This window comes from Callithrix jacchus, chromosome 10 (genome assembly GCF_049354715.1).
Source record: "Callithrix jacchus isolate 240 chromosome 10, calJac240_pri, whole genome shotgun sequence".
Taxonomy (NCBI): Eukaryota; Metazoa; Chordata; class Mammalia; order Primates; family Cebidae; genus Callithrix; species Callithrix jacchus.
This window is the reverse complement of record NC_133511.1, coordinates 13,224,788-13,252,493: the sequence shown is the minus strand read 5'-3', so window position 1 is coordinate 13,252,493 and position 27,706 is coordinate 13,224,788. Positions and strand designations below refer to the sequence as shown.

At 44.5% G+C, this 27,706-nt stretch overlaps 1 long non-coding RNA gene across 1 annotated transcript in view; it reads left to right on the top strand.

Annotated features, from left to right (window-relative positions):
• The window catches only part of LOC144578041 (uncharacterized), a 113,331-nt gene that overhangs the window by 15,584 nt on the left and 70,041 nt on the right, over nucleotides 1–27,706 (top strand). The window contains exon 2 of the long non-coding RNA XR_013523055.1: nucleotides 27,417–27,525. This is a non-coding gene — a long non-coding RNA (uncharacterized LOC144578041). The remainder of the gene's footprint in view (nucleotides 1–27,416; nucleotides 27,526–27,706) is intronic.

Below are 27,706 nucleotides of genomic sequence, written 5' to 3'. Positions count from 1 at the left end.
TATTGCAATAGTCTTGAATAAAGTCTTCCTTGCCATTTTAAAAAAGCATCCAGTACAATTTCTCTCTAATGGGACCACTGAGGTGGAGCAATGTCTTCAGCTCTCATGTTCCCCTCAGCCTCCTCACACAGTGGCTCTGAAATGGCCTGAGCTCTCTCCAGGTATTACCGGGACTGTGGAGGCTGAAGTGGCCTTTCCAAGGAAAACAGGCTAAGGCAGTTTGCTGAACAGAGTGTCCTAGTGGTTTGTGTTTAAATCCCAGAGGTCTATTTGGGATCTCAAATGAAAAGAGCGTTCTCTAGACCTCGCTTAAGCTGAAATCTCTCATTTTATGAATGAGGGTAATAATGCCTTCCTGGCAGGGTTGCAAAACTTAAATAAAATATCTGAAAACTTCTAGATCACAGGTGTTCAGTCAATTTTTTTTTTTTTTTTTGGTTCAGTAAAAATTCAGTTTTCCTTCCTTATAGCAAAGTCTTACTCATTAGAATTAACCAGGGCAAAGGCCGGTCTGAATGAACAAAAATTCTAACTATAGAATTTCTCATCTGGCCCCAAAGTGGATGTAATCTCTCAACCCCAGGGTAACCACATTAAATGTTCTCTGCTAGAGGGAGGACCTTGGAGACCTGCAAGAACAAACAGCATGCCAACAATTGGTGGTAAATAATGTAATTGTCTGAATGTGGTCCCTTCCCCCTCTGATCCTGTGTGCATATTGCCTATCACCACGATTCAAGGCAGGCTTTTAACACATGTTTAGTGAAGTGGGAATATTTTTGCAATCCCCTTTGCCCATGAGTAACATTAACAACCATAATAACGGCAGCTGTCATTCACCGAGTGCTTCCTCTATGCCGGGCTCTTCACGTGTATCACCTCATTTAATGCTCTACTCAACCGCAGGATATGGGAATTACCCATCTTTCCTAGATGAGGAAACTCAGGCTCAGGAAAGTTAAATACGCCCCAGAAGAGTAGAATGCCAACCCAGGCATCCCTCTGACTTCCATCACCTCTCCTGGGTGGTTCTAGGGGACCTTTCATCTGAACCTTTTTCTGAACTCACAATATGGCTAACCCGGGGCCCCCAAATGAATAGTTTCTCTATGGTCGTGGTTGGAGATAGTGATAGCCTGCTGTCAGCAGCCTCTTGTGTGCAGAAGAGATGGATATTTTACCATAAAGGTCTTTTTCCATCAGCGGGAGCATAGGTTTTTGAAAGAGTTCCTAGATCTGTCCATTGGGGTCTTTGCAATGCTCTCAAGGGACCTGTCATTATGAGGTAGGAGACGGGACTCGACTCTGAAGGCAGGGTTTGAACACCGGACACTGGACCAAGTTGAGGAGTAGCTACAACAGGGACAGGGTGGAAGCAGCTTTCCATAAGACACACCCACCAGTGTGCTGTGTCAGTTTACCACTGGCATGGCAACACCCGGGAGTTACTGCCTTTTTCCATGCAATGACCTCCTGACCCAGGAGTTACTACCTTTTCCCTAGAAATGCATGCATAAGTCACCCTCTAATCTACATGTAATTAAAAATGGGTATAAATATGACTGCAAAACTGCCCCGAGTTTCTACCCTCAGCACACCGCCTGTGGGGTAGCCCTGCCCTGCTGGAGCAGTCATGGGCGGTAACACCACTGGAGCTGCAACACTGCCGCTTCAATAAAACTGTTTTCAATAAAACCCTACCATGGGCTTGCCCTTGAGTTCCTTCCTGGCGGAAGCCAATAACCCTAGCAGGCCAAGCCCTACGTAGGAGCTCACCTGCCTTGCATCAGTTGTAAGCCCCGGGATGTCTCCTCTCTGCCAGCCATGTCTCTGCCAGCTCTTGTCTCTGTCTCAACTTCTCCTCTTGATGCTGTTAATGCCTCTTAGCTGAGAGAGATTTCCGATAAACTAGATCTGACATTTTGAAAGTCTGAAGTTGGTAATTTGGCCTTTGTTCTGCCAGGATCAGGCTGCGCTGAGGTGCCCTTCTCAGCTTGATTCTTTTTTCCTAAACACCAGGCTCCTCTGAGATGCCTGGGCCTGCTGTTAATTTGCATCCAAAGCCACCTCAGGGTAGGAGGCCTGCAGGAACCAGAAACTGCAGAGAGGGCTGCTTCTGGGTTGCTGCCCTTGAGGGGGTGGCGGGGCCATAGTGGAATTCTCAAAACTGAGGTTCCTAACTGGGGTCCATGGCCTCACTAGGGAAAGGGTACATGGATGGGCTTCAGAAGGTTCCTGAGCCTCCTGAAATTGTAAGCAAAAGTTTTCCATTGAACTTTTCAGTGGAGAGGGTCTGAAATTTTCATCTGATTCTTAATAATATTGAGCACCCTAAAGAACTCAAGAATCACTAGTTTAAAAATCAGGGATTGGAGAATTGGGAAGAGCTGGAGGCAACAGGAGTGTTGGCTCCAGAGAACAAGAAGAGGATGAAATGGATCCTGAGTAACTCTCATGCTTTGCTTTGGCAGTAAGACTGTGAGCAATGCCGGTGTTCCATGTACTTAATCTGCACTGTTTCACCCAACCCTCATGACAGCCCTTTGAAGTAGAAATTGCATTCTCATTCTGCAGGTAAGGAAATAGGGTGCTCAGGGAGGTTAGACGACTTGCCTAAAGTCACACAGCTGAGAACGGTGGAGTTTGGATTCAAATATGGTTTTATCTACCTTCAGAGGATAAATAAGATATGCAGTACGAGAAGCTAATTACAAGAAGTAGGGAGAAACTTTCTCCACGTGGTTGACTGTATGCTGAGATAGTAATGAAGGGATATAAAGTTTACTCCTAGAGAGATTCTATTTTATTATTTTTTTCTTTGAGACAGAGTCTCACTCTGTGGCCCAGGCTGGAGTGCAGTGGCGCTATCTCAGCTCACTGCAACCCCCACCTCCCAGGCTCAAGCGATCTTCCCACTTCATCCGCCCAAGTAGCTGAAATATAGATGTGTGCCACCATGCCCAGCTAAATTTTTGTATTTGTTTTTTAGTAGAGATGGGGTTTTTGCCATGTTGACCAGGCTGGTCTCGAATACCTGACCTCAAGTGATCCACCTGCTTCAGCCTCCCAAAGTGTTGGGATTACAGGCCACTGCGCCCACCTACTTCCAGAGATTTTAAGTGAACTTCTTTCATTTTATAACTCTCAGTATAGTTTATAGTTTATTCAGGTCTTCCTAACACCCTGTCCAATGCATAAGGTTGATATTATTTCCTGCATTCTGAAGTGACACAGACTTCCCCATATACCGCAAGGAGGAAGCAGTAGCTTCCCTGAGCTTGACATGGCCAGCTTCCTGCTGCCCAGCCTGAGATGCAGCTGCTGAGCTACGATTGGCTGGAGGTGGGAGGCTGGATCTGAGGGCCTCTGGAAATCCCTTCTGGCTCAGGAGAGCCGTCATTTAAAAACTGGTTTCAGCTGTGGTGGAGTCTTAGCCATCAGTAACGTCTGTTGTTTTGAGTTTTCCTCCTAAAGTCCTTTCTTTCTGCAAGGAAAAGAAAAGAGAATTTCATAAAAAAAAAGGAAAGAAAACTTTTTTGTTAACACCCAAGGTATCATAAGGATACAGTCAGACCCAACATCAGAGAGACACAGACGGTGGTGACTAACATGGGCCAACACAAGCCGAGAGTACCGGCACCCAGTGCACAAACCCCCAGCACAGGCCCAACAAGTTCAACGCAGCTCTGGTTTGGGAGGTTTTAGGAGCAAGCAGCTGTTTCATTTTTAACCAGTGACTTATGGAAAGGTTGAGTTGCAGTTTGTGTGTGTGTTGGGGGTGGGGGGTAGTGTAGGGAGGCGTAGGGGGACAGACCAAGGCCCTAGGGGAAGTGAGTAGGGTATGAAACATAAGTGAGGCACCATTGTTGTCTGGGGTAAATACCTGGGGTTCATCATTTGGCGCCAAGAAGATTAAGGACACACGTGGATGGGTTAAGGAGCAGAAAGTTTAATAGGCAGAAGAAAGGAGAGAGGGGGCATCTGGGCATCTGAAAGGGAAAAGCTGGCCTGCGGCAGATTTTATAGGCAGGCTTGAGGAGGGGGTATCTGATTTACCAAGGGCCCACAGATTGGTTCGACAACGTGTGATATTTACATAGCACAGGGTAAAGGGGGTTGGGGGTGGGGAAGGCTCGTAGCCCCACCCTAATCTTATTATGTAGATGAGCTCTCCACTTGGCCAGGCCATCTTACCTGCTCCTTACTGCACATGTGGCTGGCAAAGCGAAGGGAAGATGGAGCTGCCATTTCGACCATGCCTACTCCCAGATAGCCTTTTCCTACTGGACCACTGCTGGCATTCACCCATGCAAGCTTCCAGCCTCCCTTTCTATGTCTGCAGCTCGATTTTACAGGCTGCTCTTGGTTAGAAAATAAAATGATTTTGGGGCTGCTTTTCATTAAAAGGAAAACCTTAGTGAGGACTTCCTTGCCCTCACTATCTGCCTAAATAATTTCTTTTTAACTCCTATATTGAAGGCAGCACCCACTCTCAGAATCGCTCCAGTGCGGGGTCAGCCTTGAGAGTGGTGCCTCCTTACATTTTTCATCCTCTAAGCCGCACTCATGGCCAGCTGGGTCTGGGCCTGGGCCGAGCAGTGGGGCTGGGCCTTCTAATTAAAGACATTTAAAGTCCCTGTCTCTTAGCTCATGACAGTCAATGAACAGAATGCTTATTTAAATACCCTCTTCTCTCTAAAAGGAACAGTAGGGGTGCTCTGGGTGCATATGGAGTGAGCATATGTAGGGTCTGTCCTTCAGCTAACACCACTCCACACTCTGGTGGGTGTGAACTCCCCGCAGTGGGTGTAACTGTTCCTATGATTAGTCATATTTGGTTTAATTTCTACTCCTAATGAATTACTGGTTGAAGAGAGGATGTATAAGGAACACTTGTGTGGAAATTAAAAAAGACAGAATTGTTTGCCTCACAATCACCGTGATCATATCAGCAAGCTGCATATAGCTACTCAAAGTTCTGATATAGCATTTCAAGGTGTCTCTAGTACTTCAAAACCAATATTAAAAAGAAAAAGTGAATTTCATTTTGGTTTCTCATTTATTGGGAATAAATATCATGCATGAAGGTTTTGTTTGCAGATGAGATGCTTGAAAGTAGCAGGCTGAAACCTCTTTTATCTTCTTTAGAAATAAAATAGGAAGTATTTCAAGAAAAAAGACTAGTTCATTTTCGAAAGTGCAAAGTTAAATAATTTCGAGCATCCAGTCATCAAAGCAGTTTTTGATGCTGTAATATGTAGTCAAAATTTAATCTGCATTTTAGTATGTGTTCTAGCCCCAAACCAAGCACTTTAGACTGAGATGGGGTTTTACATTTCTGAGGGAATTTCTGAGTCATCTTTCTGTGAAATGATGAGATGTGCGGGTGTGAAAGAAAGAGTCTAAGCTCTGGAGCCAGAGAGAAGTGACTTGGGAATCTTCCGGACCACGCCACACCGCAGGGATCCTCCTGGACCACACCAAACCTTCAGCTCTTGCAGCTTGTTTCCACGTCTGCAACAAACAGCCTGCGAAGCTTGAGTGCACGTCATGTGCTCATTAGAGGTGGTCTCTCCATGGATGGCAAGTTTTTCTCATTTGTGTTTGGGCTCCATTCTTCCTTGACAACCAATTTAATTGCTACTCCTTCACCCACCCCCATGCCCAAAACTGCCTCCTGCCACGTTTCCCGATTTCCTTGTAGTTATAACGCTATTGCTGCCTGATGGTATCTTATTCATTTACTTATTTTATTTATTTATGTTTTTTGAGACAGGGTCTGGCTTTGTCATCCAAGCTGGAGTGCAATGGCACGATTTCAGCTCACTGCAACCTCTGTATCCCAGGCTCAAATTATCCTCCTGCCTAAGCATCCCAAGTAGCAGGGACTATAGGCATGTGCCACCATGCCAGACTAATTTTTGTATTTTTTTGTATACACAGGGTTTTGCCATGTTGCCCAGGCTGGTCTCGAACTCCTGGACTCAAGAGATCTGCCTGCCTTAGCCTTTCAAAGCGCTGAGATTACAGGTGTGAGCCAATGCACCTGGCCCCTCATCCATCTGTCTATCTATCTATCTATCTATCTATCTATCTATCTATCTATCTATCTATTTGTTTTACTGTCTGCTGCCCTTGCTGGCATTTGAGGTCTCAGGAATCTCACCCAAAACACCTCTTTTTATTTCTTTCTTTTTTTTCTTTTCTTTTGCCATTGCCTCTCTTCTGTTTAGAATAGCCTCGATCTAGTACATGCTTGCTAAGGCTTTGTTGAATGAATGATTTTCTCTTTTTCTCTTTCATAACTGGCTGTGACAGTCATTTTATCTGTCCACGTCTTCGTTACTTCATTTGTCACAGAATCACATTGTTATAGATCAGCAGTCAGCAAACTATACACAGCCCATGGGTGGAATCGGGCCCACCACCTGTTTTTGTGTATAAAGTTTTATTGAAACAGAGCCACGTTCACTTGGTTACATATTGCTGCAGCTGCTTTTGCACTCCAACTGGAGGGTTGAGTAGTTATGGAGATGATATAGCTTGAAAGCCTAAAATATTTACTATCTGCCCCTTTGCAGAAAAGTATGCTAATTCTTGGTCTGGTTGCGCTCTGAGATGTTTACGCTCCCGATACTTTTAATTGTCTCTGAAATACAACGCGATGTTTACTGCTCTGTGCAACAGCAAACAGCTAATTGATTTTCTGGAACTTCTTCGAAGTTTTGTTCTAGGTCATGAATTGACTTTGTTTGGTTTTGAACTTAACGTTGATGTTCATTCATTGTCCCATTACTTTCCAGCCTTCTTCCAAAACGGACTTAGACTGTAAATAGTATAATTGCTGTCACCTTGAGATTTGCTTTAACTTTTTTTTCTGCCACCAGAAACTTCGGTTCTAGGATGGAATTGCCTAAGTACTGCAATTAGAGCGTTCTTGGCTTTGAAATCAATAAATGTTTCTAGCTGGTATTGCCCCAGTTTCAATGTCACAAAACATCAGCTGAGAACTGGAGGTGGAGAAGGAGGGTGCAGGTTCCTTATTTCTCCAAGGAGTCTCTTCCCTTTTTAAGCTCCCCTCCCACACGGTTTCACAAAGGACTGTGTTTCAGAAGAGAGGCTGTGGGGTATGATAGAAAGAACACCAGGTTTGGCATCAGAGAGGTTTTGGTTCACATTCTCTATTTGCCACTTACTAGTTACATGATTTGGGACTAGTAATATAAACTTTCTATGCCTCAGTTTCCTCATCTGTAAAGTGGAGATAGGTTGACTGACACCTCGTAAAGGAGAGTGAGTAAATGGTCATTCGATAAATATTATCTGAGCACTTGTGATACAGATACCGGGCATTATTCTAGACAGAATACACGCATCCCTGCTTTCATGGAGCTTATGTTCTGGGAGCAGGAAGGTGTTGGCAAATGAGCAAACAAATATTTAATGATGAATGCAATGAAGAAAAAGAAAGCAAAGTAAAGGGATGAAGGGTAATGGAAGGGGGCTATTTAATGTAATGGGATGATCAGGGAAGCCTGCTTTAAGCAGGCGACATTTGGGAAGAGGCTTGAAGGAAGAGAGGGAAGAGACACAGGAATCTCTGGGGGGACAAATCTGAAGCATCAGAGAGGCAGAATGTGCAAAGGCCCTGAAGCCGGAACATGCATGGAATGTTCAAAGAGGACACGTAGGCCAGAGTGGCTGGAGCTGAGGTAGGATGCAACGCTGGAGGGACAGCCAGGGTTGGGGCTTGAAGACAACCCAAGATTTTGTTCTACAGGTAGTGGGACACCAGTGGAGAGCTCTGAGTGGGGATGTAACAGGATCTGATATATGCTTTAAAACAATTCCAGGGCCAGGCATGGGGTCTCATGCCTGCAATCCTAACATTTTGGGAGGACAAGGCAGGGAGATCACTTAAGCCTAGGAGTTCAAGGCCAGCCTGGACAACATAGCAAGGCCCCTATCTCTACAAAAAGTTGAAAAAGTATCCAGGCATGGTGGTATGCATCTATAGTCCCAGGTACTGCAGGATCCAGTGAGCTCAGGAGTTAGAAGCTGCAGTGAACTTTGATCACACCATTGCACACCAGTCTGGGTGACAGAGTGAGACCTTGTCTCTAATTAAAAAAAGAAAGAAAGCAAAAGAAAAAGAAAAGAAACTCTGGCTGTTATGTGTAGAGTAAACTGTGAACTAAAATTTTAAAGACGGCTGTTATATTTTTTTGCCCTTGGTAGACTCACAATAAATAATACACACCCCAGGCCCATTTAGAGAGAATTACTTGGTGCCATAGCAAGACAGTTTGACAGTAGTTGGGAAAATGCTCTCATTGCTGAAAGGTGGCAGAAAGAGAGGAACCTTCAAGTGATCTCTGTCCTAGCAGGTTCAGGGCTCAGGTGCAGGCCAGTCCTGTCTGGATGCAGGGGATGGAAGCTTGACCTCTGGCCAGTGCTCTGTCTTCCATGGCTGATGAAACTATCCAGCCTTCCCCTTGTCAGCCTTTAGTGGCAATTAGAGGCACTCAGGTTGGGCTGGACTACATTTGTCACATTTGAAATTGGATCATAGAAAGGAGAGGTGATTACAAGTACTTTAGAAGGATCAAACACCATTAAGCCTCCCAGATCTGCCGTCTGGAAAGCCCTGGGCCCAGGCTGCTGAGAGTGGGAGGGAAGATCTCTAAGGAAGGGCTAAGGGCATGACGAAGCAGTGTGTGGGATTACAATAATTGTGTGAGCTTACAAAATCAGGACTCAGAGTGGGAACCAGCTGCCCTGTGCCCTCAATAATGCCAGCACCTAAGGGGGATGGTGGGGGTGGGGGACGGTGTTACTATCTGGCTACAAGTTCACTCCAGCCTGCTGTGGGGTCAGTTCAGCCCAGGTCCAGGAGGAGTTACTTCTCCCTCCTACCTGAGAGGACCACGTGCTCAGCCTCTCCTCGCCTCTGTGTAGAGATCATGGCTACATCTGGCTTCAGAGTGCCTGTGGGTGGCTAGTTGGCTGTCTTCTGCCCTTGAAGTCCCTGTTGAGAACAGGTGGGTGGCAGTTTCAGTAGGGTGACCAACTGTCCTGGTTTGCCTGGGACAGATTTCCTTGGGTGTGAGGCTTTCAGTGCTAAAACTGGGGAAGTCCTAGGCAAACCAAACAAGTTAGTCACCCTGGGGGGCTGCCTAGACTAAGAGCTCATTGACAGTGGGAGCTGGGTGGTGTTTTTAAAACCACAGATAGAATTACATGCCTTACAATTCATTCATTTCAAGGATGTAATTCAGTAGGCTTTAGTATATTCAGAGTCGTGAAACCATCATTACAATCAATTTTAGAATATCTTGATCTTTCCCAAAAGGAATTCCATCCTCTTTAGCAGTCACTCCCCGTTGCTGACCTATAATCCTCCTGCCCCCTCCCCAGACCTGGGGCACCATTAATCTTTGTATCTTTATAGATTTGACTCTTTTGGATATTTCATATAGATGGAATCATTTAATATGTAGCCTTTTATGACCAGCTTCTTCCACTTAACCTAATGTTTGCAAGGCACTTTCACTTTCTAACATGTATCAATACTTCATTCCTTTTTATTGCCGAATGACATTCCATTGTATGGATACACTGCCTTGACTGATCCATTCATCAGTTGTTGGATATTGGCATGGTTACTACTTTTTCTTATTGGGAACAATGCTGCTATAACATATGCAAGTGTTTGTGTGGACATGCATATTCATTTTTTTTTTTGGATAGATAGGAGTGAAATTGCTGGGTTATATGATACCTCTGTGTTTAATAGTTTGAGGAACGACGAGACCATTTCCCAGAGTGACCGAAGCACCATTTTACATTCTCACTGGCAGCGTCCCAGGTTCTCCTCACCCTCACCAACACAGGTTATTCTCTGTCATTTTTATTATAGTCACCCTAGTGAGTGTGAAGTGGTATCTCACTGTGGTTTTGATTTTTCTGGTGGCTAATAACTGAGAGCTGTGCTTCATTCCTGTGGATTCCAGGCTTCCACGATAGAAGTTCTAATTTACAGAGTATAGAACGTAACCTAGAAAGATGTATCCTTATTTTTTCCTCATTGACTAATATTTTAAAAACCCTTTTAAAAAGAAAATTTCTTTTTGCTTTTTCCCCCCAACTAATTTAGTGAGGTGATTTAGTGTACACTAGTCCCCATTTATCCTTGGGGATACATTCTAAGACCCCCAGTAGATGCCTGAAACTGCAGATAGAACTGAACCCTATATATGCTATGTTTTTTCTTATGAGACCATAGGTACCTATGATAAAGTTTAACTAAGCACTTATTATGCACAAACTTTTGCAGTTTCAGGTGCAACAGCAAAACTAGCATGTCTGAGCACTTGGCACATTGGCTGGGGCAAACTTCATGCTTAACACATGACAGTTGAATTCTAAGTGCTAGATTGAACCACATCAGATTCCCATTGCTGTACAGAGCCTCTGTGGACCGTCAGAACTGAGGGTCTTCAGTGGGGTTAAGAAAGCATCTGCTGGGTGTCCGGGTACAGTGGCTCATGCCTGTAACCCCAGCACTTTGGGAGGCTAAAGAGGCTGGGTCGCAAGGTCAGGAGATTGAGACCATCCTGGCCAACATGGTGAAACCCCATCTCTACTAAAAATACAAAAATTAGCTGGGCGTGGTGGCGTGTGCCTGTAGTCCCAGCTACTCAGGAGGTCGAGGCAGGAGAATCATTTGAACCTGGAAGGTGGAGGTTGCAGTGAGCCGAGATCGCACCACTGTACTGTAACCTGGGCAAGAAAGCAAGACTCCCACCTCAGGAAAAAAAAAGCATCTGTTGGGGTATATATTGGGGTTCAAGACTGATATGAAAGGGCTTTCCTTGCTACTATGGGACATGGTTTTGTCATTCAAAGAGCTTGTGCTTTGATTCCAGCAACCTATGGGTTCGAATCCCTCCAGTGAGGTTCCAGCCTTCACTCTAGGTGAGAAAAGTAGCAAAATAGTGAGTTTTGAGGCCACAAAGACAACAAAGGGCCGGGATGTAGAGGACCGTGTGTGGTATACTTAGTTTGGGTTTTTATCCCAGTGATTTTGTCCTGTAGTCAGGGCAGTGATGCAGGCAGGTTGCATATTAGAAACACCCTACTGGCAGCAGCATGGAGAGCAGATCACAGCTGGAGCCAGCAGGACAAGCGGGAAGGTAGGATTCAGGCAATAGGTGAGGGAGGCTGGGCAGAGGCAGTGAGAGAGGGTAGGAGTCGTGGGGAGTTACACACTTCCAGAAAGTGACTCTTACCACTCTGTGGGCAGGGACTTCTTTGCAAGTCTGATGAAACCCAAAGGCCTTTCCCTAGAAATAAAGTGCACAAAATTTAGCATAGAATCTTAAGGGTGGCACGAGCACTGCTTAGAGCCTGATTGCCCTTATCTCAGCTCAGCCACTGTTTGCTGTTTCCTGCCAGCGAAGGAGGTGACACCACATGAACCACAGCTCCCTCTCCTGTCCTGAGGGTCTTTGCCTTCAAGTAGTGCTTGGGAATCTTCCCTGGGGTGGGCATGTCTGGAAGACCTAGGGAAGTGAGTCAGGAGGGAACGCAAGGCTGATGATGTTGGAGACCAAATGGTTGGAAGTATTTTGTTTGCCCTGTGGTTTTCACTGAATTATCTAGGAAGAAAAATGCACAACATACATTTCCCATCTTCTAAATAATGCAAGTGACAGAGGTGGCCCAGGGAATTATCACCTGCTCTCTGGCTTCATGTTTGTTTACAACTTTCTCAAGAGTTTGAATTATTTCAGAACTCAAATTCAAGCATTTGGCTGAAATTTTTGGTTTGGTTTATAGTCATTGTACCCTCCAAAAAAAAATTACTCTCCACGTGCTTCCCAGCTGTCCCTGTGGCTCACGGCTATGGATGCTGGTGCTGGGATTATAAAGATTCCCCCCAAGATCCTGGGACATTAATTCCTGCCAAGGGTGGTAAAGTTCCTGGGAGGACCAGTGGTACTGAGGAAACAGATCCTCTGAGACCCAGCTCTTTTCTGAGACTAAGAAGGGTGACCTCAAGTGTTTTAGGCAAAGCTTTTTGCTTTTCAGAGGTTTCACCCACTGAAAAATGTAGGAGTAGAATAGATCTTCACAATGCATTTAGCACTAGCATTTCATAATATAAAGGGGCTTTGCTCCTAGCTTTCCTGGGTTACTTTATGACAATGATTTTCCAAACTGATTATTATTATTAGCCCAACCCAGGCTGGCTGGATAAGGATCACCTGGGAAGGTGTTAAAAATACAGATTCCAGGCTTCCAGGATAGGAATTTTAGTTTAAGGAATATAGGATGGAACCTAGTAAGATGTATCCTTATTTTTTTTTCCCCATTGACTAATATTTTAAAAACCTTTTAAAAATAAAATTTATTTTTGCATTCTTCCCCAACTAATTTTGTAAGGTGATTCCCATCTATACTAGTCCCTCTTTATCCTTGGGAGATACATTCTAAGACCCCCAGTGGGTGCCTGAAACTGCAGTGGTACCGAACCCTTTATAAGTACGTAGGTACCTATAATAAAGTTTAAGCACTTATTATGCACAAACTTTTGCAGTTTGAGGTGTGACAGCAAAACTAGCATGAATTTCTTTTTCCTTTTTCACATTTTCAAAGATAGACTTGTTCTTACTATAGATCTTTGCAACCTCAGCCTACGATTTTTTCTTTCCTTATTAAGTTGAGAACTTTTACCTTTTCACTTAAAGGAAGCACTTTACAGCTTCTCTTTGGCATATCTGAATTGACAGCATCATTACTCTTGCTCTTTGGGCCATTTTAGAGTAAAATAAGGGTGACTTGGACACAAGCGCTGTGATAGTGCGACAGTCAATCTGGAAACAGCGAGGTGGGCTGCGGGAGTTAATATAGTCCTGGGTGGGAGAGGAAGGGACAACATGCATTTTCATCATGCTACTCAGAATGATGCATGATTTAAAACTTAGGAATAACATTTAATATTGGAATTTTCCACTTAATATTTTTGGACCTTGGTTGGCTGCAAATAACTGAAACCTCGTCTAGTGAAACCATGGATAAAGGGGGACTGGTATATATGCAGGTTTGGGAGATATGCTTTTGGATAAATGTTACTCTAGTTCCATTCAATTTAATACACATTTATGAAATACCGAGTATGTGCAAGGTATTTTTCCCAATCAGACGAAAACGGTACCATTTCTGCTTTAGTTTGTAGTCTGGTAATGGAGGAACACAGGTAAAAACTAGTTACACCTGTGAGAAGTGCCTTGATATATATATATATATATACCAAACCCAGAGGGGCGAATGATGAAAACAGGTTGGAAATAACAAGACAGGTGACCAGGCCAGTGAATGGATGGGTCCAGGATTGGAGGAGAGATGCTGACTGGTGGCAGAACTTGCTCTCTGTGTGCCAAGACCTCGTTCTGGATAATGGCTTATTTTTCATTAAAACAACACCAACGGTTTAACAGGCACCCAAACACTGGAGTCATTCTGATTAAATCAGGGAGGACACAAAAATCGCTGTGGTGATTTAGCATTGTTCTGGAAATTCTTGCTGATCCATTGTGCATGAACTAGAATTAGATAATGTAATTTTGAAAGGAGGAGATAAAATTGTTATTATATATCGATGATCTCTTTGCATCCTAGAAAACTCACGAATAAATTGAAAAGTGGTGAAAAGTACTGTCACAGTTTAGTAGCTGAAAATATGAAATAATACAAAAATCCGTAGTGACAGAAATGAGATCAGTCATTGCCTGAGAATGAGTGGGAGGGTTGGGAGGGAAAGATTACTATAGGGCATGAGGAAGCTTTGGGGGTAATAGATTTGGTCACTGTCCTCAAGTGGGGATGGTTTTATAGGTGTAGACATATGTCAAGCTTATCAAATTCTCACTTTAGAGATGTACTTTGATCACACACAACTAACTGCAGGAAATGAAGTCAGGTGGTGGGACAAAGAAACAATCTCACGTTGTTTATCGTATCCCAATTACATACCATAAAACTGTAAAAATAAAGTTCCGATATCTCAGTGATTACTAATAATTAGAAAATATAGTAAAAGTACAGTAAATATAGTAAAATATAAAAAATAGAGCCAAATATATAGTAGAATATACTAGAAAATATAGGGGAAAATGCCATTCATAGTAATAATAAAACCCATAAAATACCTGGAATAACTGTAATAAAAATGTGGGAATTTATTTAAAGAAAAGTACAAAACGTTACTGAGGGTAATAAAAGAAGATTTGAATAAATAGAGAGGTATACTACGTTTCTGGAAGAAAAGACTATCATAAAGGTGTCAATTCTTCTTCAGTTGCTGTGTAGATTTAAAACAGTGTCAATCAAAGGACAAGAGTTGTTTTCTCCTTTGGGGATGGGAGATGGGAGAAAGGAACGGATAAGCTTGACCAAATGAGGCAGCTGTGTGTGTTAACCATGCCTTTTATTTTATGTATGCTTTGACTTCTGAGGCTTGGCTGATCCTGGAAGGATTCCTCCTCCCAAGATTAGCCAATTCCTAAAGATAATAAACAACATGGTTGAGATGGTACTTTTCAAGTGTAAACCAACCTGATCAGAGTCTACACACCGAATGACCTTCTTTATTGGACTCTCACACTCTGGGCCATTAGCCACCTGCCCTCATCACCCCAGGGCCAGGTACTGGACAACTAGGACAGTTCTTACGCTCCTGTGAAATTATTTAAAGTAGCCAATCCTAGCCCTGCTTTCTCTGTCTTGCTCATTCCTTCCCACAGTAGCCATAGTCAAGGCTCTTGTTCTTAGGCCCCGCTCTCCCTCTGTCTCCTGACCAACCCTGGCACTTCCCATGTAGCATCACTGAACATAATCAACTATTTCAAGTGGCAGTTGTTTCCTGATCTGTTGGCCTTGCCGCACCTAAATAATAATAACGCCCACATGAAAAGACTGTAGTAGGCAGAAATCTAAAGATGGCACCAGGTTATTCAGTCAGTTGAATCTAGACACTGCTGTGAAGGTACTTTGCAGATGCAAATGAGGTCCCAAGTTAGCTGAACTTCTGATACAGAGATTATTTGAGGGGGCATGTTGGAATCAGGTAAGTCCTTTAAAAAAAGAGCATTTTCTCTGGCTGGTGGCAGGAGAGAAAGTCAGAGAGAATTATGCTCCTATTGGTTTTTGGGAAGTGGCCAGTAGCTATGCTCTAGGGGGACATGTGCCCAGGAGCTGGTGAGCTTGGAAGAAGAGTCCAGCCTCAGATGAGAATTGTAACCCCACTGACACCTTGATTTCAGCCTGTGCAGAAGATCCACCTAACCTGTACCCCAGATTCCTGATTAATAGAACTGTGACATAATAAACGTGTTGTTTTACAGCTGCTAAGCTTGTGGTAATTTGTTATGGCAGTAAAAGAAAATGAATAAGAAGGCAGCAAGGGGGGTGGTTCACAGGATGGCCTCTGAAGCCAAACCGGGTTTAGATATCCACCTTGCCACTCACCAGCTGTGTGACCTTATGGAAGTTATTTAAATCTCAGTTTCCTCATCCAGAAAGTGCAGTAAATATAGCACCTCTCTTATAGGTTTGCTATGAGGATTACATAGTTAATGGATAGAAAGTGCTTAGCACAGGCCTGGTGCATAGTGCATGCTATATTTGCTAAATGGCAAATTATCATATCTATAATTGTTTGCCATTTTTATGCCTCTAAATTTAGGTGGGAGAATAATCAGTCAAAAATCACCAAGGAGAAAAAGTATAAAAGATTACTGAGAGAGCTGGTTTATCAGATATTAAAAAGTACTCATGAAGCCACAATAATTAAATCAGTATGGTTCAGGAACTGATGATTCAAATAGGATAGAATCAATAACCAGAGACATACATGCACACTCACATATTCATTTATTTAACAAATATTCCTTGCACACCTATGATGTGCCGGGTGCTGTTCTACACACTGAGGATTTGGCAGTAAAACAAAAGATAAATGAAACTCAAACAGATTAAGTCCTTGTTCTCAGGGATCTTATAGGCTAAGAGGTAGAGCCAGACAATAAGGAATTAAATATAGTATTTTACATGTGAGAATAAATGCTGTGAACAAAGCACTTATTCTGGTTGGACAGGATATGAGAGATGAAGAGAGATAGAGAATGTTATTTTCAGTAGAGTGGCCAGAGGACATCTGTTGATAAGTTGACATTTGAACAGATCCCTGAGAGGAATGAGCAAAGGAGTCAGATATCAAAGGGATGGGTGTCCAGGCAGAAGGAAAGCAAGTGCCAAGGCCCTGTGGCGGGTGCAGTGGGATCTGTTCAAGGTTCGTGTGTTTGAACAGAATGAAAAAAGGGGTCTGATGGCAAAGATGGGTCTAGAGATGTAGCCTCCTGTGAATATTTAACCAGAGGTTGTCAGATACAATCCAGTGTTATAACTAAAATTTCGATGCCACAAAAGAAATAGCACTCAAAGATAAATCCTCTCAGCAAGGCAGTGTACTTCTATAGAAGGGTGCCCCTCACAGATGGAACAATGGTGGCTGCATGCTTGGACAAGGTGGGGAAGGGATACTTATGCCTGATGGGGGTCGATCCTGCTGTTGTGTCGTTCCCCTATTGGCTAGGGTTAGAACACACAAGCCAGACTACTCCTGATTGGCTATTTTAAAGAGTGCAGGGGTCTGAGCTGGAGTGGCAGGGTGTTTTTGTGGGAAGGATGGTTACGAGTGGGTCACAGCAAGTAGCTGGTGTGACCTAGGTCAAAGAATGTGACACTGGCAGGTGACTGGAACAGGTGACCGGGATGAGTCAGGATGGAGCTGGGAGCCAGGGGAACAGATGTGAAGTGCTGATTAGAATTGGTGGAGAAGGCTGTTTACTAGAATTACAAGGAAGTTAAACTTTAAAACAGAGAACTAAAGAATAAGTGAGCTGAACATAGTGACATACTGATTCTATGAAGAGAAACTTGGGGTTCCCTATAACACCAGGACACCAGGTACATTTGAAATTCAGCAGAAACAAGCAGCAATTTTTTTAGTGTATATTCCATGTAATATTTGGGATATACTTATACCACATTTATTTGTTAATTTCTATGAAATTCCATTTTAACTGGATATCTTGAATTTCTATGGGTTAATGCCAGCATTCCTAACTGGGGAAAGTGATTATGATATAATGTTAAATTTAAAAGTCATGATATGAAATTAAGTTGACAGTATGATCTCGACCATATTAAAAATGTATATAAATGTCTGGAAAGGAATGTACTAAATACAGCTTTAACTCTGCTGCCTCTTAGGTGATAGGCTGATGGGTAATATTTTAATTTTTTTCCTTGTAGATTTCTGTAATTTCCACATGCTCTACAGTTTGTTTGAATTAGTACACAAAGTGCATGGAAAAGTGCCCTTGGTAGCCATAGAATGAATACTTGTTGATTGTTTAATTATTGAAATTGTTGTACATGTATTTTATTAAAAACAGGTAATCTTCAGTTTAACTGTGGGGAGCAGAGCCATAGTAAGTTCACTCTATATGGCCCCCAGAAAGGGGAAGGAGGAATTTCATGGTGAGAAACCCTGGGTAACTACTTAGTGCATCCCAGAAGAAAGATTCTGGGTGCCTCTGTCTGAGTCCTGCATGTGGACACTGCAATGTTGAGGCTGTGAGGGCCTCTGCAACTGGATAGTTTCCCTTAAGTTTGCATGAGTCTGCTTGAGGCTGCAGAAGTCCTGCATGGGACGCTCCAACACTTTGAAAACAGCCCGAGCCAAGCAATCTTCTTCCTTTGTTCCTAAATATCTTTGTGTGTGTTGTGGGGGTTGCGGGGTAGGGGTGGTGAATGAGGGCATTTTTATTCTCCCAAAAGTATCATAATGCATTCCAGGCCAGTCTTTAGAAAGTATTTGGCTTGAATGGACAAACCCCCTGGTGGCCTGCAGCCCTGTCAACACCTGAGACTTGGAGTGTGCTGTTAACAAGCATAACGCCTCCGTAATTCATCCTCCCGTTGGCAACTGCAAGCTTCTAGAATTACCAGCTTCGCTCTCCATGTGTTCTGGCCCACGTAAAGAAAAACAAAGAGCAAGAAGCCAGGGTAGGGGCTCTGCAGTGAAGTGCTGTTTGATGCCTGGCTCTGAGGCTCCGAGGGAGAAAACCCCAGACACGTATGATCAGTCTGACAGTGTTGACGGGGCTTTGGGTTCTGTGTGTGTGGTTGTCTTCCCCACTGGGCTGTTCTTCATTCAAGTCCAAAGCCAGTCCGGTGCTCAGCCCCTCTCAGGCTGTACCCTCATGTGTTTGTCAACCCCAGCTGAACTCTCCGGTTCTGTTCCACTAGGCACTGAGGGTGCAGCGAGCTGATGGGCTCTCGGGACCCCGCCCTGCTCACAGAGGCTGCCTGCCTCTTTGCCCGTGCATCACATCTTGCTCCCATTCCCCACGTGCCCCAGGTGCTGGCCACACCCACATTCTGACAGTTCCTCCCACATGCCCAACTCAGTCCTGTCTCAGGGCCCTTGTGTCTGCTGTTCTCTCTGCCTGGAATTCTCTTCCTCAGAGCTTGCCTAGAGCAGCACCTTCCCCTTGTGCAGCCCAAAGGTTACCTCCGTACCACCTTAGAGAGGCCACTACGGCCACCCTAGGACGCACTTCTTCCTTTGAATTCACCCTATAGTCTTTATTTAGCCCTGTGTCGTCTATGTCCCTTCCTCTGGAAGATCAGCTCCATGACAGCAGAGGCCCTTTCTATTTTTCTAATAGCTTCTCTCCAGCACCTGAGGCTTGACACACCATAGGTGCTCAGGGTGTGTGGGTAGAACCTTCCCTAGCTGGGCTTTGCCCAGCCTCTAGGGGAGCTCTGATCTCTCCGGTGCTGCTCTGTCACAGGGACAAATGTTTTCAGGTTAGCTTGGCTCATACGGGTTGATGTGTTTGGAGAGAAAAATTATGATGCAAAGAAGGAAGGCTCCACATATTTCAAAAGCTGACTAGCTGATTCCATTTGTATCCTAAGGTCACTTAGAGCCTCTTGGGCATCTTAGCTGACACCGGTCCTGGTTAATCCTGCTTGGGTGGGATGTGAGACCAGCTGTCCTCCTCGTCGCCAGGTTCAGAGGGATGCTCAGGCCCTGTCAGAGCCTGCTTCTCAGCTTCTCCTCTGGGTGAGGACCCCAGATGTGCATTACTGCCCTGCGGTGCCACGTATATCTCTCTGCAGCTGTCCTGGATCTCTTGGGTTGACCTATACTTCTGCTGTGGGCAAAGTAGCCTCATAGAAGAAGGGCTTGGGCTTCCAGCTGTTCTGCCCTGAGCAGCAGACATGATTTCTCCTGGAGAAGCGTTCAACTCCAGATCCTCTTTTCTCCCTGGCTGTAGCATATTCTCTAGCTGGGCTTATGAACGATGTTTTCTTCTTGTGATTTGGATAAAATCTGACTTTTTCCCCTCCTACTATAAGCCAGCGTCTGATCTGGCCACATCCACAGCCCTGAAATGAAGATATTCACTTTCCAGGTGGAACCTTGGGCATGCTACATCACTTTTCTGATTTTTACTTTTCTTATCTGTAAGATGGAGGTGATAAGTTTTGTGGAGCCCAAAGAGATAGTCAGTGTACAGGACCTGGCAAAAAGTCTGGGAAAGAGAGATGTAGTTTTCCTGACTAAAACCTGCAGCCCTGTTACTTGCTGAGCTCCTGACCTGGCTGGTAGAGGTTTCAGGACTTTCAAAAACAAGCCTGAGTTTCAGCCTATCCTCGGGGGGTAAGCACTACAAGTGCCAATCAGGCAGGTAGGGTGGGTCAGGGTGAGGACACTAGGCTGAGAGTCAGGGCCTGGGTTTGAGGCTGACTCTGGGCAATCTTAACCACGGGTCTCCCTTTTCAGGCTTGCCATGATGTATTTTCTGGTCTGTGTGGTCTGAAAACTCTAAGAAGCTGGGGAGATGCTTCCAAAGAGAGAACAAGAAGATGCCCAGGTTTGCTTAGGAAGTGAGGGCTATAGGCAATGCATGCATTGGCCCAATTCTGAGTTTAGTTGTGAGTAGATACAGTGTTTGCTGGATCCATGAAACTGACTCCAAGAAATCACTAGAGCTGAATCCCTGTTGGCAGCACGAGCGCTGCTGTTTTTCTGAGCTCCTGAGAAGGTGAAGAGGGTTCTTTGCTTTGGTCATGATGGAAGCCCTGGTGCAGTGACAGCTATGACATGTTCCATAGGCATGAGGGCGTGAGGCCAGGCTGGTCTGTCTGGGATGGCCCAGGCTGCTTCTGTGCCCTCTCTGCTGTCACAAGCAATGATCACGCTTCTCTTGCTTGTCCACAGGAAGTAGAGTGTGAGCAAGTGGGGTAAACCTTAGTGAAAGCCAGGTGCTGCTGGTGAAAGGCTGGGGTACCTTAGGGATGTCTCTAACCTCCAAGCCCCATCCCTTTCCTCTTTTGGGAGCCAGATATAAAGGTGGTGTGATCATCTATGCCTTGCCAGAACGAGGGAAAATCATTGAGAAAGTGATTCCCACACTTGGAAGAAAAGATGTGTGATGATGGCATAACTCCTGGCTGAACGCCACCCACAGTCACTGCAAGGAGAGGGGGCCTGAGATATCTATTGATTTTCTATTTTGGACTTTAATTTAGCAAGCAGTTGTTGTCTTTTGTGAGCAAAGCACTCTGCTTTGGAATCCAAAAATGAATAGAACACAGTGCCTGCCTCCTGGGGCTCACATTTGAAGTCCTCACTCTCTTCCCTTCTTGTAAACAGTACCAGCTCTGCCTACCATCCGCCACATGAAACAGCCTGAGCTTTTCCCAGCACTCTGATTGAATTCCAATTCTTCCAGAAAGGCTATGAATTTTAATCTCATTTATTCTCATATGACACTGTCTGGGGTGATGTTTTGAGTACCGTTTTGCAGGTAAGGGCACCGAGGCTCCGTCATGGGGGTAAAGCATGGGCAGCCTGAGAGGACCTGTGGGCTTCCCAGAGAAGGAGACACTTGCCTGGATTTTCATGCGTGGGTTGGAGGTCCCTGGAAGGACAAGAGGGGCAGGGGCACACCAGGCAGAGGGAAAATCTTACTCAAAAGCTCAGAGATCAGAAGTAAACATCGTGCCACAGAAATAGCCAGTAGCTACTGCTGCAGTTTAGAAAAGCCAGGAAGGTCCCTGTATCCAGGCAAAAGAGTTGGGTCTTTATTCTGGGGCAGTTGTGAGTGTGCATGTGTGTATGTGCCTGTGGTGGCGTTTGCTCTGGGAAGAAACATTGTGGATTTGATCTTCCCTCTAATGATAGGCAGATAATACAGTGGGAGGTGGGGCTGGAGGTAGATAGACCAGATGAGAGGTTATCACAACTCTAGTAATATTAATCAATATTTACTGAGTACTTATCCCATGCCAGACACAGTGCTAAATACTTTGCAAGCATTATCTCATAAATCTTGTATCAATCTCTGAGGCGGGTGTCACTATTATGCCCACATTATGTACAAGAAAACTAAAATTTCAACAGGTTAAACAACTTGCCCAATATTGCCCAGCATAAGCTGTAAGCATAAACTGAGATTTGAACACAGCTTTTTCTGGCAAGATTCCCAACCCCTGACCATGATTTCTTAGTATAAGGGCTTATATTAAGGCAGGGATTGTGGGATTGAAAGTAGAGGAAATAATTGAAAAATGTTTACATAAAACCAGTGAATTAGGCCGGGTGCGGTGGCTCAAGCCTGTAATCCCAGCACTTTGGGAGGCCGAGGCGGGTGGATCACGAGGTCAAGAGATTGAGACCATCCTGGTCAACATGGTGAAACCCCATCTCTACTAAAAATACAAAAAATTAGCTGGGCATGGTGGCATGTGCCTGTAATCCCAACTACTCAGGAGGCTGAGGCAGGAGAATTGCCTGAACCCAGGAGGTGGAGGTTCGGTGAGCCGAGATCACGCTGTTGCACTCCAGCCTGGGTAACAAGAGCAAAACTCCATCTCAAAAAAAAAAGAAAAAACAGTGAATTTGATGAGTGAATGGGTTTAGGGAATGAATGAGAGGAAGATGCTTCTGGCCTCAGTGACTGTGGAACCTGGAGAAAAATCAGTGTTATAGAAAAGATACCGCTTTTGTGACCTCGGATTCACCTGGTGCAGGTGCGGGTTCTGGACTCTGCTCTGCGACACATGAATGGCCCCGCCTTGTTCAATTGGTAACTGATAAGCAATTCATCTACGGGGAGATGAGAGTTCTGCCTAGGACGCCAGGGGTGACCCCAAGTATTGATTCAATTAAATTGATCCAGTGATTATTCTCCTGGGATGTGGTCATTCTTCCAATGATAAAGCTCGTGACTGTATTATCATCTGAGTCACATTTCTCCTTCTGAGATCATGAGCCCAAAGCTACTGGTTTTCATCTATTCATCCCACAACTCTGTTAGAAAAGAAAGTGAGCGATGTCAGGTATAAGGGCCTCTTTGTGGGCCCGAGGTGGTCCCTCTCGAGGGCATGCAAACCACCTACTTAATGAGAATTGGGCACCCAGCAAATGCAGCTCTTTTGGAAAATCAAGGCATTTGCTTGTCTCTAGTCCCTTTTCAACATTTGAACAAATTTTAGTTGAGTGTTTGCTATGTACCTATCATGACTTTTGTCTCTTTCTCCATCCATGACAATTTTTAAAGGGTCCGTATCCTGTGCAATATCCTCTAACTGTTGCGTAGAATTCTTCCAGGTCAAGAGGTTTGACCTCATTTTAACAATTGGTGTGTTACCTGGATTCTGAAATTCTCCTTACTGATGTTTATTCTAGATGTTCTAATCTGAGAATCGCTGTCCTTGACAGAGAGGCAGAAAGAAAATAGGAGCTGAAGAGGGCCGATTTTTGTTAACTTTAAATCGTTACTATTAGGGGGACAGGAGGGAACTGACAACATATATATACATATGAATATATATTTAAAATTTATTTTGTGTTTATTTATTATACTTTAAGTTCTACGATACATGTGCAGAACATCAAGGTTTGTTTATAGGTATACATGTGCCATGGTGGTTTGCTGCACCCATCAACCAGTCATCTAGATTTTAAGCCCTGCATGCATCAGGTATTTGTCCTAATGCTATCCCTCCTCTTGTCCCCCACCTCCCAACAGGCCCAGTGTGTGATGTTCCCCTCCTTGTTTCCATGTGTTCTCATTGTCCAATTCCCACTTATGAGTGAGAACATGCAGTGTTTGGTTTTCTGTTCCTGTGATAGTTTGCTGATAATACAAACTAACACAGTTTCCTGCTTCATCCATGTCCTTGGAAAGGACATCCTTTTTTATAACTGCATACTATTCCAGGGTGTATATGTACCATATTTTCTTTATCCAGTCTATCACTGATGGGCATTTGGGTTGGTTCCAAGTCTTTGCTATTGTGAATAGTGCTGCAATAAATATACATATGTATGAACTGTCAGCACCTTTCCCACGGTACACTAGGTGCTGAGGAACAGGTGATAATTACAGCCCTGTCACCCTCATCACCTCTGAGCTGGATGGGTTTTTTCTAAAAACAAATGTTGTGCTGCCTGGAGATATACATATGCATGTGTCTTTACATTAGAATGATTTATAATCCTTTGGGTATATCCCAGTAATGGGATTGCTGGGTCAAATGGTATTTCTAGTTCTAGATCCTTGAGGAATCGCCACACTGTCTTCCACAATAGTTGAACTAATTTACACTCCCACCACCAGTGTAAAAGCTTTCCTATTTCTCCACATCCTCTCCTGCATCTGCTGTTTCCTGTTGCCATTCTAACTGGCATGAGATGGTATCTCATTGTGGTTTTGATTTGCATTTCTCTAATGACCAGTGATGGTGAGCTTTTTTTCATATGTCTACAAGTTACATTTTTGCATGTCTTCCATACTAGATTTTTGTTTGTTTTGTTTTGAGAGAGAGGCTTGCTCTGTTCCCCAGAGGCTGGAGTGTAATGGCGTCATCTTGGCTCCCTGCAACTTCCACTTCCTGGGTTCCAGCGATTCTCCTGCCTCAGCCTCCTGAGTAGCTGGGATTATAAGCACGCACCACCATGCCCAGCTGATTTTTGTATTTTTAGTAGAGACGGGGTTTCACCACGTTGGCCAGGCTGGTCTCAAACTCCTAATCTCAGGTGATCCACCAGCTTCAGCCTCCCAAAATTCTGGGATTACAGGTGTGAGCCACCACACCCACCCTGTTGTTTGCTTTTCTAATGCATCATTCCGTGTAATCCTTACAAGAAACCTGCAGTATAATAATTACTATTTTCATTTTATGCATAAGGGAACTGAGTGAGGTTCAAAGAGGTTAAGAAAATGTTCCTGGGTCAGACAGCTTGTGCTTGGAGAGGTGGCTCTGTCCTTTCTCTGTTCTCATTGCTCTGATTCTACCCAAGAAGACCTTTTGTAGTGTTGGCTTCAGCTCATTCTGGGCTTCAGCCTTCCTGACGTTATACTTAGAGGTCTGTCACTCGTGTGTATTCATCCTGTGCAATCACGCTTCTTCTATATCAGAGTCATTTACGATTGTCTTGTCAGAATTTTATTTTGAAAGTCATCCCTCCCGAGCTGTCTTCCATGAGAGTATCAGGTCATGGGATCAGCTGATCTTTTCTCTGAAGGTTTTGCAATATGACTTTTAAAGACTAAGGTACAGGTAAGACCATTCCCAGCTCCTTCTTCATGAATAGCATGAACTTTGAGGTGATCTGGCTGCTATATCTCAGGATTCCTCTCTTTGTTCCTTCTCTAAGCAGTTGCCCCTTGTTAAAGCAGAATTAGCTTCCAACTAGATGCCTTCCCCTACCCACAACCTCTGCTTTCTGAGAGACGAAATGGCTGAGGCAAACCACAAGTGCATTTCCATACATTCCTTGCTTCGCTTTCATCTGAATGGTGGTTTCTAGAATGATAAATAGTTGTAAATAAAGTTGATTAGGTAAGTTGCACTGGGAGAGGACCGTGCTTCTGTAGGGTCTTTGTTTAAGAATAGAAATTTTGATTGTATCACAACTTGCAGGGAATTATTGGTGTCTCTTTCTGAGCATGCTTATGTAATTATACATGCAATTAAGTAGAGCCATATTGGAGTATATGTCAGTTTTATGTGAAACAACATTACATGACTTTGTATGAGGTAGACAAGATAGAGGAGTGGTTAAGAGCGTGGATTTTTGGAGACAAACAGGTATGGAGTTCAGTGCTTTCTCAACATTTCATTAGCTCTGAGACTCCGGTAGATTCCTAACATCTTTAGGGTTTAGTTTCCCTAACTGTAAAGTGATGGTAATGTACACAGTCTCTATACCCATCTCATAAGGATGCATGAAGACTGAATGGGGTGGTGTGTGTAAATGCTTATCACAATGCTTGGCATATAGTAAAATACTTAATTAACAGTAGATACTGTGTGGAACTACATTTGTTTGTATGGGAGATTGTTTTAGTTTATAGCAGTGCGTTTGACTCTGAAGGTGAAAATCTGAGTACCTATTTTCAGAATATGTTAGTCTCATTGCTGCTTTTTAACACAGACATTCACAGATACATGACAGTGAGTCCTGAGGACAGGGAGACCTTGAGGAGACCTGAGGAGACTGGAGTCCTTTTAAGTTAAAAATCCAAAGCGTTGGGGCGCATTTAAGTTGAAGAAGAGTTGACTTCAGAGGTGCAGGTGAGGGCAACACGCAAGATTCCTTCGAAGAAGTGAAGGGCCATGCAAACCCCTTTTCTCCAAAGGGCAGAGGGATGGAGCTCTGACCCCCACGCTGGAGGGTGAAGGATCGCCTCCCCTGGGAGGTAGAAGGTGCATCTGTGGAGGCTGGGAAGCCTCCTCCTCCCTCTTGCAATCTTTTTCCCCTGGTGGCAGGAGGCCAAGCCAGCCATCTCCAAGGTGTTTTCCAAGCCAATTCCCTGTGCTTTACGGAAAAGAGCAGCAGCCTGCATGTGTGTATTTCCTCAACTGAAGCTCCAACTTTGATCTCCAGGCAGCACAACATTTGTTTTTAGAAAAAAACCCATCCAGCTCAGAGGTGATGAGGGTGACAGGGCTGTAATTATCACCTGTTCCTCAGCACCTAGTGTACCGTGGGAAAGGTGCTGACAGTTCTGAACTCTCTGTGTGGGGAGCGAAGCCCCCAACCTCTGCTTAGAACATTTGACACAGACAGACAGCTGTGGGGCCGCGTGGGGGTGGGCATGGGGTGGGGGTGGAGGGGGCCTGTCACCTCCTCCTCCATCACCTCCCCTTCTCCCTAGGCTGTGAGAGTGGGCTGAGAGGCCCTGCACGTGTCTCCATTCTTGGACACATTTTTATAATAATCAGGTATATTTTACTTAGGAGTCTCTTCAGGGTGCCAGACCTTACAAAAAAGAAAAGGAAAGCAATGGGAATTAATTTGTGATGAACTGGACTTTATTGGAAACCATGGGGCAGGATGGAAGAGTGACCTCCAGAGGGCGCCAGAGTGATTCCATGCTAAGCCTCGGCTAAGGAAGTCTCCAGGAATACAGTGGAAAGAGGTCGGCTCGTGTCAGAAAGGGCTGGGCTACAAACCTGATTCTGGTTCTTCCTTGACAAGTGGCCTTGGACAGTGCACTTCAGCTATTAAAGTTTCAGCTTCCTGGTCTGTAAAATGACGGTAGCTGTGAAGACTCAACGAATCCTTTATCAGGATTCAGGATTAAGTGAGAGAACAAAGACCAAGATGGGAGGGGAGACAAAGAACGATGGCAAAAGATCTGCGTTACCACCGGCCCCTTAAGTCCATTACCCGCACACTGGATTAATGCCGACTGGTCGTAGCTGTTCAGCCCGTTCCATGTGTCCGTCAGGGTTCTTATAATAAAACCGAATTCAGTGAACAACATTCCAGAATTCCCGATGGCTTTTGTCATGACATTGTTTTCTTTCTTTCTTTCTTTTTTTAATTATACTTTAAGTTCTGGGGTACATGTGTCGATCGTGCAGGTTTGTTGCAGAGGTATGCCCGTGCCATGGTGGTAGTTTGCTGCATCCATTGCCCCATCATCTACATTAGGTATTTCTCCTAGTGTTATCCCTCCCTAATCCCCCACCCCCTGCCATTCTTCCCCTAGCCCTCCACCCCGCAAGGCCCCAGTGTGTGATGGTTCCCTCCCTGTGTCCATGTGTTCTCATTGTTCAACACCCACTTATGAGTGAGAACATGCAGTGTTTGTTTTTCTGTTCTTGTGTCAGTTTGCTGAGAATGATGGTTTCCAGTTTCATCTATGTTCCTGTAAAGGACATGAACTCATCCTTTTTTATGGCCGCATAGTATTTGTTGGTGTATATGTGCCACAGTTTCTTTACCCAGCATGACATTGTTTTTCAATCAACAGATGCTAAGCACTGTGGCTGCACTTGTGCAGGGGTCTGCAGATGGCCTTGCCACGAAACAAGAATCCTCAGAAGCCCCCAGGAAGATTGGGAACTACTGAGACAATGCAGGTAAAGTGCTTCTCTCCCCACTTCCCTGAGCCCAGAGGAGAGGAGGGCCCTTCTGACCTAGGTGGGCTCTGATTTTTCTCCTCCGGGGCTGCCAGGACGTTGCAAGGAATGTGCCATGGGCCACCGAAGGCCCCAGCAAGCCTCACTGAGCTATTTGAGAAGTCTGGCCCTAGTTTTCCCC